The 11,082-nt window shown below is 36.0% G+C and overlaps 1 long non-coding RNA gene across 2 annotated transcripts; it reads right to left on the bottom strand.

Annotated features, from left to right (window-relative positions):
* Nucleotides 1-8,085: 8,085 nt before the first annotated feature.
* Nucleotides 8,086-10,187, bottom strand: LOC111947449 (uncharacterized). Of its 2 annotated transcripts, none has more exons than XR_002873290.2 (5): nucleotides 9,802-10,187; nucleotides 9,065-9,159; nucleotides 8,846-8,988; nucleotides 8,620-8,729; nucleotides 8,086-8,532 (listed from the first exon to the last, which is right to left on the bottom strand). It is a non-coding gene; the product is annotated as an uncharacterized LOC111947449 (long non-coding RNA). The 2 variants fall into 2 exon arrangements; XR_013656180.1 differs by having other exon boundaries at nucleotides 9,065-9,153.
* Nucleotides 10,188-11,082: the final 895 nt, after the last annotated feature.

Below are 11,082 nucleotides of genomic sequence, written 5' to 3'. Positions count from 1 at the left end.
TGTTGATGTGACAATTATCTTCACAAACTGTCAAAAAGGCCAGCCTTCCCAGAGCACAGTCAGCATTGAAATATAGATATTACATAACACATAACGTGCACACTACATTATATAACACCTGCACAACTACATCACCATGCATGGACTGTCAGAGAGCTCTTACTACCAAGGAGATGATTTCTTTTTCTCTAAATTCAAGAACCAGAAGTGTCACGTAAAGCTTTGTGGGAAAGCTAAACGGTTTAGCAAATCCAGCTGCAAAACTCATCTGAGAATGCAGCTGGGGAAACAGGATTTTAACAGAAAAGGTAAAAACATTTTCAATCTAGCAAATTAAAAATATGTATTATCACATTAAGGTAATATTATGTTTAGCTGTCCTTATTTAAAATAATACATTTAAAATTCATAAAATTAATCAAATTATAAAGAAAAATGCATTTGCTCTTTTTGAACATAAAATGTAGAGTTCCGAAACAAATAGGATAATTGATTTATTTGTAATTTTTTTTGTTGAACCAGAAATCTCATTTAGAGACCCTAAATAAACTTTATAACTGGTGGTTAAATTCTGTATTCCTATTTCAAATTGACTCCTGGTCTTTTATAATGAACAGTTTCTAAACCTTGCAGACTTGTGCAAAATAAAACTTTTTTTCAATTATTCAAAGTTTAGGCTTTAACAGTAACTACAATGATCACGTGACAAAAGTCACTTTGAAACTGCCGAACTCTGGTGAAGTTGTTATTATTGTCTTGATTGACTTTAGATTATCTCTGCTATTTTGCTTTTCTGTTTCCTGTTTGTGATCAACGGTAATATGTATCAGTGATCAACCATTGTGTGTACCTGGATGCATGTCAAGATATTTCATATTTATTTTTTTCAGTTGTTTGGACTTAGAGTTTATTTTTTTTGTTATCGAACCTTGTATTGTTCTACTGAAAAAACTGAATCTGGTGGCAGCATATAAAGACCAAAAGCTGAAACTCCTTTGTCAAATAAAGCAAACTGCAAACATTGCTATTTCTGAATATAGGCAAAGGAATTCCACAGCTTCCTAAAATTTAGTTTTAGAATGAGGAATCCAAGATGTAGGACCCAAAATGCAGGAGACTGAGCTTGGTGGTATAAACATTCATTCATTCATTTTCTATGCCGCTTTATCCCTTTCGGGGTCACGGGGCTGCCGGAGCCTATCCCGGCCACTTGTGGGCGAAGGCAGGGGGGACACCCTGAACAAGTCGCCAGTTTGTTGCAGGGTAGAATGTCCTCACTCACACACACCCATTCACTCCTGCACTCACACCTATGGTCAATTTTGAGTTGCCAATTAACCTATGAAGCATGTTTTTGGATGGTGGGAGGAAGCCGGAGACCCCGGAGAGAACCCACGCATGCACATGGAGAATATTCAAACTCTACACAGAAAGGTCCCCCATTGATGTTGTGTTTTTCATGTCCCCCAGCTGGGACTTGAACCAGGGGCCTTCTTGCTGTGAGGCAAGAGCGCTAACCACTGCGCCACCGTGCACCGTGGTATAAACGGAAATATATAAAGCAGATGACCTGACAATAAAGAATTGAAAACCATACACTCATATATATATTTAGAAAAAATAACTGAAATGATGAACCTAAACTTGGTATTACTGACAGAAGGTAAACAGAACCTTACAAGAACCAATGCAATAAAGCTGACTAAACCAAATCCAGGACCACAATCCCCACATTCAGATAGCCAGAGATACACTTTAAATTCTTTTCATGAACATTGTTTATTTTTATGTTTATTTTCTGAACAGACAATACACAAAGCCATGCATCCCAAACCTCCCAACAGTCAAGAAACCCATGAACATTCATCCCCGAGATTACCAGACATTATCCTTTCAGAGATCGGCTCCAAGGGGCCTTTACAAGAGCACCTGCAGCCGGGTAGAAAGGGTCATGGTTGAGGGCAGGAAAGCCCTCGATCAACTGGCCGCCCTGCATTCTCATGGTTCAGACCCAAATCCAACCCCCCACCAACCTCAGATGACAGACCAAGCAAGGGGGGATCAGGTGGAGGCCCCTGAAAAGACAAAAGACTGGCCAAACTGCAACACATCTGAATCTGGAAAACAACAATATTTACTTAATTGTTTTCATTAGACCTGATTACATGCGTGAGTTTGATTGGCAGCTCAGGTGTCCAATGGGTTAAGGAATTGTCACCTCGTACTGCCTCATCTCTTCTTTCAGAATATTGTTGAGGTTGTGCGGAGAAAACACAGGTTCCTCTTTAGGATTCATTGCAGCCATTCAAAATACTGTTCAGGCATGATCCGTCCAGTGTACATATGTATAAGCTCCTGACATGATCAGACGTGAATGTTTTTACAAGCTAAAGACATTGTGGTTTTGTTAATGTGAAGCCTTACACAGATTTCATTCAGCCCAAACTGTCATTTTTTTGTCTTTCATATTTTTTTCCCAGTTGGTGTTTGTTCGTATTTTTTATCACATCATAGAAGCCGAGTATTTAGAATTGTTCCAATATTGCCGACCTACTAGTTTGCAAAAACTACACTTTTTTTAAAATTGTGCCAATTCAGTTAGAAGTCCAGTTGGTTTTAAGACCAAATCTTCAGCAAATTATTTTTGATTTTTTTGGAACAGCTAAAGCTTCTCAAGAACAATTCAATAATCTCTTATAGCTCTGTACTGTCATTAACTGGAAAGCTAATAGATTTTTATGGATAGGGAAAATTTAATCTGCAAAATTGGATGTGATATTCAGAGCATGGACTGTGGTCATGGAGGCAGTGACATGGGGATAAACAATCACACAGTAGTGAGCCATTTTATTTATACTTACAACTATAAAGTTGTTAAACTAGACATCATAAGAATTGGAAAAGTTCCTGGTTAAATAAATTAACAAAGAGATAATTAAATAAATGTTTTTTGATTATCTGGCTATGAATTTGTAATGGGTTATGATTTCCAAAGTGTCAAATAGGAGCCCATTCGGTTTAAAAAACAATTGTTCATGGTTGACAACTTTGTGCAAACTAAAACAATTATTTAGTTCATGAACAAATACATACAGAGGTTAAAAGACAGTTTTTTATATATATATTTCTATTAAAGATAATGATGTAATAGGATGCATGGACTCCAGAAAACCAGAGTTGATGGACTCAGTTTAGTTTTTCATGAAGAGCTAAGAATATGTTAACATAGATCGATTAAAATAATTTCTGCCTGTGAATATAATTAGGTATTTGAAATTCTAGAATACAATTTGGCAATAAGGGCTCTGGAAGAGACATAACCATGATATCTGTGTACAAGCTCAAATGACACAAACTACACAGCACGTATGCACATGCTTTGCAAATAAATAAATTCAAATTTCCAACACAAAAAACCCCATTGCATTCTGCGTAGAATATGAGAAGTATCACCTTTGCTGCAAACAATGACAGATGTTCACCAGAGTTTCTTCTGTGGTTTCCTTGTCATTTTTCAAGTCATTTCACGTCATTCTAAAATACTGAGTTTTAACAGGAATTGTGAACGCTTCACCGACCTGCCAGAAATTTAGATCCAATTCCTGTTTAACCAGGATAATGAATCATATATGCGGAGTCAGACGTTGATTGTTAAGCTGTTAAAAAAAACTGTTGTTTTCAAATGACAGATTCTAATGCAGAGCCCGACTGCAAAAACCACCTCTTTGATTCTTCAACAACAAATGGAGGAAAAGTTCTGTTAAATTGAAATATTTTCAACTTTGTGTCCGTTTATTTGGGCTTTTTATTTTTCCATTATTTATCTAAAAAATGTATCAGTGAAATAGCAGCTCTTGTTTGGTTTGTGAAATAAATTGACCATCCTCTTAGAAAACGTACCATTCCCACCCCAATGAAAATCTGGTTTTTGGTCAAATCCCAAATGTTCTCATGATGGTTTTTGAGAATTATTTTTTTTCAATTTGTAGTGGATAGGAAGCAAGGAAAATAGCAGTTTGAAAAAAAGATTATTTGTGACATAGAAACTACGCTATGCGGGCTTCAAGCTGCCTGCTCTGCTCTGCTTCACTACGGGAAGGGGAAGGGTGGGTGGGATTGCTACCGCCGACAGTACTGCCCACAACTCAGAGGCGAATTTCTAATGAAGTGCTACCGCTTTGCAGAAACTATGTCCAAGAATATTACTCTGTTTATTTTTTATTTTGGCTAAATATTGCATAATCACAATTAAGAGACTTTTAACTAGTCATTCATTCATTTATTCATTCATTCATTCCTATTCATAAATGTTTTGTCCCTTGCGGGGTCACTTGTCACGGCCACTTGTGGGCGAAGGTAGAGGACATTCTGGACAGGTCGCCAGTCTGTCGCAGGACTTTAACTTATTAATTTTAAAAAAGCTCAAAAGATGATCAGAGTGGGACTTTAAGAAAAAGCAAAGGAAAAAGTGCGTTTGCAAGAGCGAATACAAACTGCACCGCAGCTCCTGAGCATGAATTAGAAAAATTAATAACACTGAGGATTTTTTAGAGCACACAAAAACAAAATAAAGTTAGATCTCATGGTGTTTAATTCATTCTTCGCTATAGAGTCTGTCAGCATGGTAGCATTTAGAATACAAAGGCTCCTAATCTCATTTCACTGCTTTTAAAAATTGCTTTTGTAATCTTGTCAACCTCTAGGAACACTTTAAGCACCAAGCTGGTTTCATTCAAAGAATAAGATCAGCTGATCACATTAAACCTTTAATTCAATTCAATCCTCCATCTTCAGCAAGCAGAGACTTAAAGGTCTCTATCAGGATTCTATGTCAAAACGACTTAAGAGGACCTACATGCGGTTTTAACCAGATGTCAGACACATACAAACTCCACTACAGCACAGCAGGACAGTTTTAGATAATGGAGTTATGCAAATAACCCTCACTTTAGCTTCTGAAACAGAGAAGCTGGTAAAACACAATGATTCATATCTGTTTATACACTTCTCTGTAACTTACTTAAAATAAGCCAACTCTGCTTTAGAGAAAGATTTGGTGCTGAAAGACTTGATGCTTTAGCCACTAGATCTTTCATTCACAATACAAAAGAACAGAACTTTTGTGTCTCAGGTTCAAGCTGTGTCATGGTTTCTCTGATGATATGAGCTCCGGCACTGCACAATCAATGAAATCACAGAATATTTTGCAAAACCCATTTGTTTTCCAGTGGGCTTAGCAAGGACACCGTCTGCCTGCTGGTGGGAGGACCCAGACTGCCCAACGGATCTATATTTATTGCTCTGACCTTGGGTCTGGATAGAACAAAAACTTTTTCTCAGGTAAATGTCAGCATGCTTTCTGCTCACAGCTCCTTTACTGTCACTCCACTCTCTTCAAAACAGGGATAATGAGCAGGAGAGGTTTCATGCTGGACATGTGGGGCGTGCAGATACTCATGTTTTAACACTCCCACTTCAAACGGCAGCTGCAGGTTTTTTTTTTATAAAAAATGTTTTAAATATTCATGCAGATACAAAATAAGTACCTAGTGTTAGTACCATGATAGCTAGTGTTTAGAAACACTGTGATTGTGCATGATGCTCAGGAATAAGCTTGCAGATAAGTGATGCACATTCTAACCAGCATAGGTCTACGACAGATTTTTATTTTGTTTTATTTGGTTTGTTTAGGTAACTACTTAACATGCAAACACTACAGTAATCCTTATAAAGAATCTAACAGAAATAGAGTTTGACTGAAGTACACTAAACAAATACCTGAATTTCAAACAGTAATAGAATTAAAATACTAGAAGAAGACTTTTAGAGTGTAACATTTTCAATAGGACCTTGGGGTAAATTAGAGTTTCACTCCAGTAGTACTTGCAGGGAGTCAGAAGGGACTCCAGTGATGTAACTCCGTAGTGAGATGTTAAGATGAAGATAAAATGACAAAAGACATTGAAAAAAAAGACGATGTATAAGAGGATGTTTAGTGGTTAACTTGTGGAAGGAAACGAGAAAAATAAACTTGACATAATGTTTCAGTCACATTACTTTGCTTTAAATCAAAACCATTTTATTTTTAGCATCTGGAAATACAGAATTCCCCTATAATACTTGAGTAGTCCAAATTGGCAGAAGGTATGAGTTTTCAAAAATTCACTCTAATTACTTTGGTCCACTAATTTTCAGTAACACGTAAAGGTGACCCAAACACATTCTATATTTCTAAAGAAAGTATAAAACAGGTAGTCTTTGTACAACCAAACAGTGAGGAAAGAGCTGCAAGTGAGAATTTTCATGAGACGGTATGGATATTTCTATCCACAGATGACATCTAGTCTCCCAGGACAAACGTTCACCCATCCAGACTGTGATCTCTTTAGCTTATTTGCTCTCCTCGGGCATCATCAGATTGTTTTTTTTTTATGCCTTTTCACATTTTTGGCGGCGTCTCCTGTCTCCTCTGTGAGGACGGCGTAATTTACATGGTGTTTGTTTTGCAGAGGCTGTATCATATTGGTTATGTAAAGAGCACCTCTGTCCTTTCCACACAAAATTCTCCATTTCTTCAATTTAAAATTTTATGCATTGCATTCAGTCTCGGTTTATACATAAGTCTGACTTGATAAATCATGTAATAAAATGGTTATAGTATAACGGGGTGGGATTATATAAGTTCGCTTCTTTCCACTCCCTTTCAAGCAATATTTATTAATGTCTAATTATCCTAAGTATGATTAGTTACTGTATGAATGTATAACTGATGTTTATATTGCTGTTGTGTATTATTTCCACTTAATTGCTTGAAATAAACCATTAAAAAAAAAAAAAAAAAAATAAGTCTGACTCAAATGTTGGTTATGTGACCATTTTTCTCCTCCACTCTCACGTCTCTGCATGACTTGGTTTGTTTGCCCTACAGATTCACAGTGGTGTTGTCCAACAGGCCCGTTAAATGAGGACAAATCCTCCTATTGAGTTATACTAAAGGTGCAAGTGGGCGTCCCATTTCTGCACAAGCCTGAGCTCTCATGTTAACCAGAGAACATTATGTCCTTCCTGTTTGTAACTTGAGAATGAGTAGACCCTGCATGAGTCAGGGCACGCTCGCTTTTGAGAGTGTGAGGCACGGTGACCCTGAAGGATGGGGAATGAAAAAGTGCTGGCAGTGGTTGTTGTGCCTCAGCTCTTTAATAATCATGCAGAGGCGCATTAGTGACTCCCTGCTGCGCTCTCTATGCTGTGCGATGCTTGGTGATGGAGGCTTTATTGTCTCTTAAAAGAAGTCTGAATTTTAATTTGAAAACATCAGTTTTGAAAATCCGCTTAATTGCATAAATCCCAGTCATTTTTCACATTATCCATGAAAGAATGTAGTGCCATTTACTTTGCACTCCACACCAGTTGGTTCACATGTGGGATTGGAGAGTGGAGACAGACTGATGAATAAAATCTAACATTGGACATTAATGATGCTTTTTCTCCACCAGGTTGTGGGCTTTTTAGACTGCATGTGTTGTTTTGAAAGCCACTCAGCTGCCTCTTATATTTTTAAGAGACATTTTTCAAGGACCTGATTCATCTGTGTATTTGAAAATGTTTATTTCCACTCTCGTGGTTGTGAAAAATAGAGGACAATCGTCTGCAGAATTGCAAGAAGCTGATCATTTCGAAACTAAAACAGGTTGACTAGGATTTTTGTTCCACTCTTGCTGTCAGTCAACAGGACTGCTCTTACACTGCAAAAAACCACCATCTTAATTCAAGAAAAAAGTACTTGTTTTTAGTAGAATTTGACTAGAAATAAGTCAAATTATCTGTCCATGCAGCTAGTAAATTTTACTTAACAAGATGTCTTGATTTAAGTAAAAATATCTAAGCCATAGTAAATCGGTTAAATCTTGAAATTAGGCAAAAACACTTATTTTAAGCAGTAATTTAAGACAAAAAAACTAGAAACTAGGATATAGGAGCTTGATTAAAATTTATTGCCTACTAAAATTCAGAAAATACATCTTGAAACAAGCTGTTGCAAAAGATATTTTTTCTTGTTTCAATACTAAAAAGAATGAAAACAAATTCACTTTTCGATTCTTTTATTCAACTTACAAACTGAGATTTGTGATACAAATTTACCCAAAGGCACTAGGAATACAACTATTTCTTTAACAACACAATTAGAATACTCATCTAAAGAACAGACATAAACATTGAACTGCAAAAGCAGTTTACCTTCCAACAAATTCTTTACTTTAATGCTCTTTCATGTGGTGGTGATGTCCCACTTGTGAATTGTATCCTGAAGGATCTCTGTCTGAATGACAGAAGGGTGGCCACGCAATTTGTGTAGGTCAGATGTAGTGTGTAATAATATGCCATTTAGGATATCAGACCCTCGTGAAGCTTTTCTTTTTCAAACGTCACTGGCATCAAACCAATAGCAACGATTCATCTACAGCCATCGAACACCAAGACTGGACTTGACAGGCCTCTTTTCTGGATGAAGACGTTTGGATCTTCTGTTGACTATAAAGCAGAAAAAAGTTTTTCCTTTAGTATCTCCAATGTAGTAATTTCTTTATGTATCTGCTTAGGGCAAAAATAAAAATTTACCTCCTGAACATGCAGTAAAGCTTCACTAGCAAACCCCAGTTTCTTTGATGGAGGTGCCACTGGGGGAAAGAGAATGGGAAGGGCCTTCACCAGAGCAAAGTTGGCTTCCACTGAAACACAATAAAATAAATTTTACTTCTTGAAGAACAAACACATAGAACCTAGTGTTTTCTGAGAAGAAGCATTCACGCATCTAACTACATGTATCAAAAAGGCATAAACTTACTTTTATCCCTTTTGATTGGTGGCTTTATTGCCTTCTTTCATACTTTGTAAAATGACCCTGGCGCAGCAATCCTCCCATCACATTCTGACTTCCTCAATGAATTCATAGTGGGGAGCAAGGACTCTAAGCATTTCTCTAGGCACCTGCAATGACAAACCAAGAGATGAAAAATATATATACATTTAAAATTTTACTTTATACTTTTTACATAATACTTACATGATGCAGTTCTCTGGATAAACATCCACGATGGATGAAGCTCTGGTATCTCCTCTTATGGCTCCACAATCAATGTAAGCTCGTTTGGCCTGAAACTCCAGATCAAAAAACTGTTAAGATCAGCTTGGGCTTCTACTTTTTGTACATTTCCTGCAGAGTTTTATAATGCCTAGCTTGTACTTGCATACTATCCTTATTCACTAGAAGTGATCAAAAATTGTGTTTTAATTTCTGCCAACAATAGTAACTCTCAAACTTAAAAATGTTAAAGTCACAATTTTTAATAACAGCAAGTTTTCATTCTAACTTTAAGATCATCAAGCATACATGACAAACAGTCTTTCAAACTGGCCGATTTGGGTGGGAAACTGCCCAATCTAGCAACCCTAGCATAAAACTGAGTTACAGTTGAGCAGTATTGGACTAGCAATAACTCAAGTTAGCTTACTACAATAGCATACTTCTTAACACTGAAATACATTTTTACTAAACAAAAAATTAATTTAACATATTTAAACAGAACCAAAATCTCATTAATTGTATTTTAAAGTATACTTATGATGTATACAGGATACTTACAAAAAAGTGACGGAGTAGCTAAAATAGTGCTAGCGCAAGCTAGCTAGTTGCTCAGTTAGCCTGCTTCTCAAGATGTTTAAACCCACTTTATAATCTTTACCAGCTGCGTGGAGCGTAATGGTGATTTATTCTATGTCATATAATTTAATATAGCTTACCTCCTTTTATCTTGTCCGCCGAATATTATATTCCTAATTGTTTTTCCTGTTCGTCCTCGTCATGTTCTGGATCATCAGATGTACGTCGCAAATGTGACAAGATGGCGCTGGGTCTGTCAGAATATGAAAATACTCAAAGGGTATCCCAAAAATGCAATAAATAGAATTAATTTTTTTGTGATACACTTCCTTATGCCATCTTTATGAAAATAAATAAGTTATAAAACAGCATATAACGTGTTGGCTCTACTAGTTTATCTTAAGCAAGTCTTCTGAACATATTAATCCCCCTTCATTTGGTCACAATGGACTTTTCCATTTTTGCTTGTGCCCGCCGGAATGTTCCATTGAAAAATTACGACAAAACATGAAAAATACATATTTTAAAAGATCAAATATTCTACGTAAACCTTGGTTGATATAACAAATAACTTATTTTATTAAGGAAGATAATCATTGTCTGATTTGTACAATCTTTCGATTCAAAATAGATCTTTGCACAAAATATTGAGTTGGTATTGCCCAAACCAAGCGCGGTAGAATTATGATTGCATCATCTGTGGATTGCAAAGTACTGTTTATAATTTAAATTTAAATCAGATAACCATGCTGTTAGAGTGAAGTTGCTTGTTCTCAATATTAACAAATATGTATGTGAAAGGTCACTAATTATCATTTCTGCAAATAAAACAATACTTACTTTTGGACCTACACAAAAGATTTTGTGGTAACAATGGATTGTTGACAAGACAGACAACATTGTCATGAAGCCAGGTTTATGAAACACTGTTTTAACAGAGACCTTCTTGCTTATGAACTAGCTATACCTAATCTTGCTTACGTTTATAAATGCTGAAAACAAGCTTGGTTATCATATCATTTCAAAATCAGTGTTTTGATCAAATATAATGTTGATGACGATATTGCAGTTAAAAACAAAAATACGTATCTATTGTTTATCCTATAAATATTGGATGAGCTATTGAACATCAGTATTCAAGTACATTTTTGGATATCAGATAATATGGTTACATCTAAAATAAACTTAAGACCTTAACCTGTGCTTAAATCAGGCCTGCAGTATTTTTTCTTGTTTTGCATGGAAAATGATTAATTTCTAAATTTACAAACTGATCAAGAAAGGTAATGCATATTTTTGTCTTAAAACAAGTTTAATAAACTTAAATTAGGACATTTTCCTGTCCTTAAATCAGGCTTGCAGTGTTTTTTTCTTGTTTTGCATGTAAAATGACTACTTTCTAGATTTACAAACTGATCAAG

The sequence above is a fragment of the Oryzias latipes genome, chromosome 5, assembly GCF_053564925.1.
Source record: "Oryzias latipes strain Hd-rR chromosome 5, Olatipes_Hd-rR_3.1".
NCBI classification, from domain to species: domain Eukaryota; kingdom Metazoa; phylum Chordata; class Actinopteri; order Beloniformes; family Adrianichthyidae; genus Oryzias; species Oryzias latipes.
This window is presented reverse-complemented; position numbering and strand designations above follow the sequence as displayed.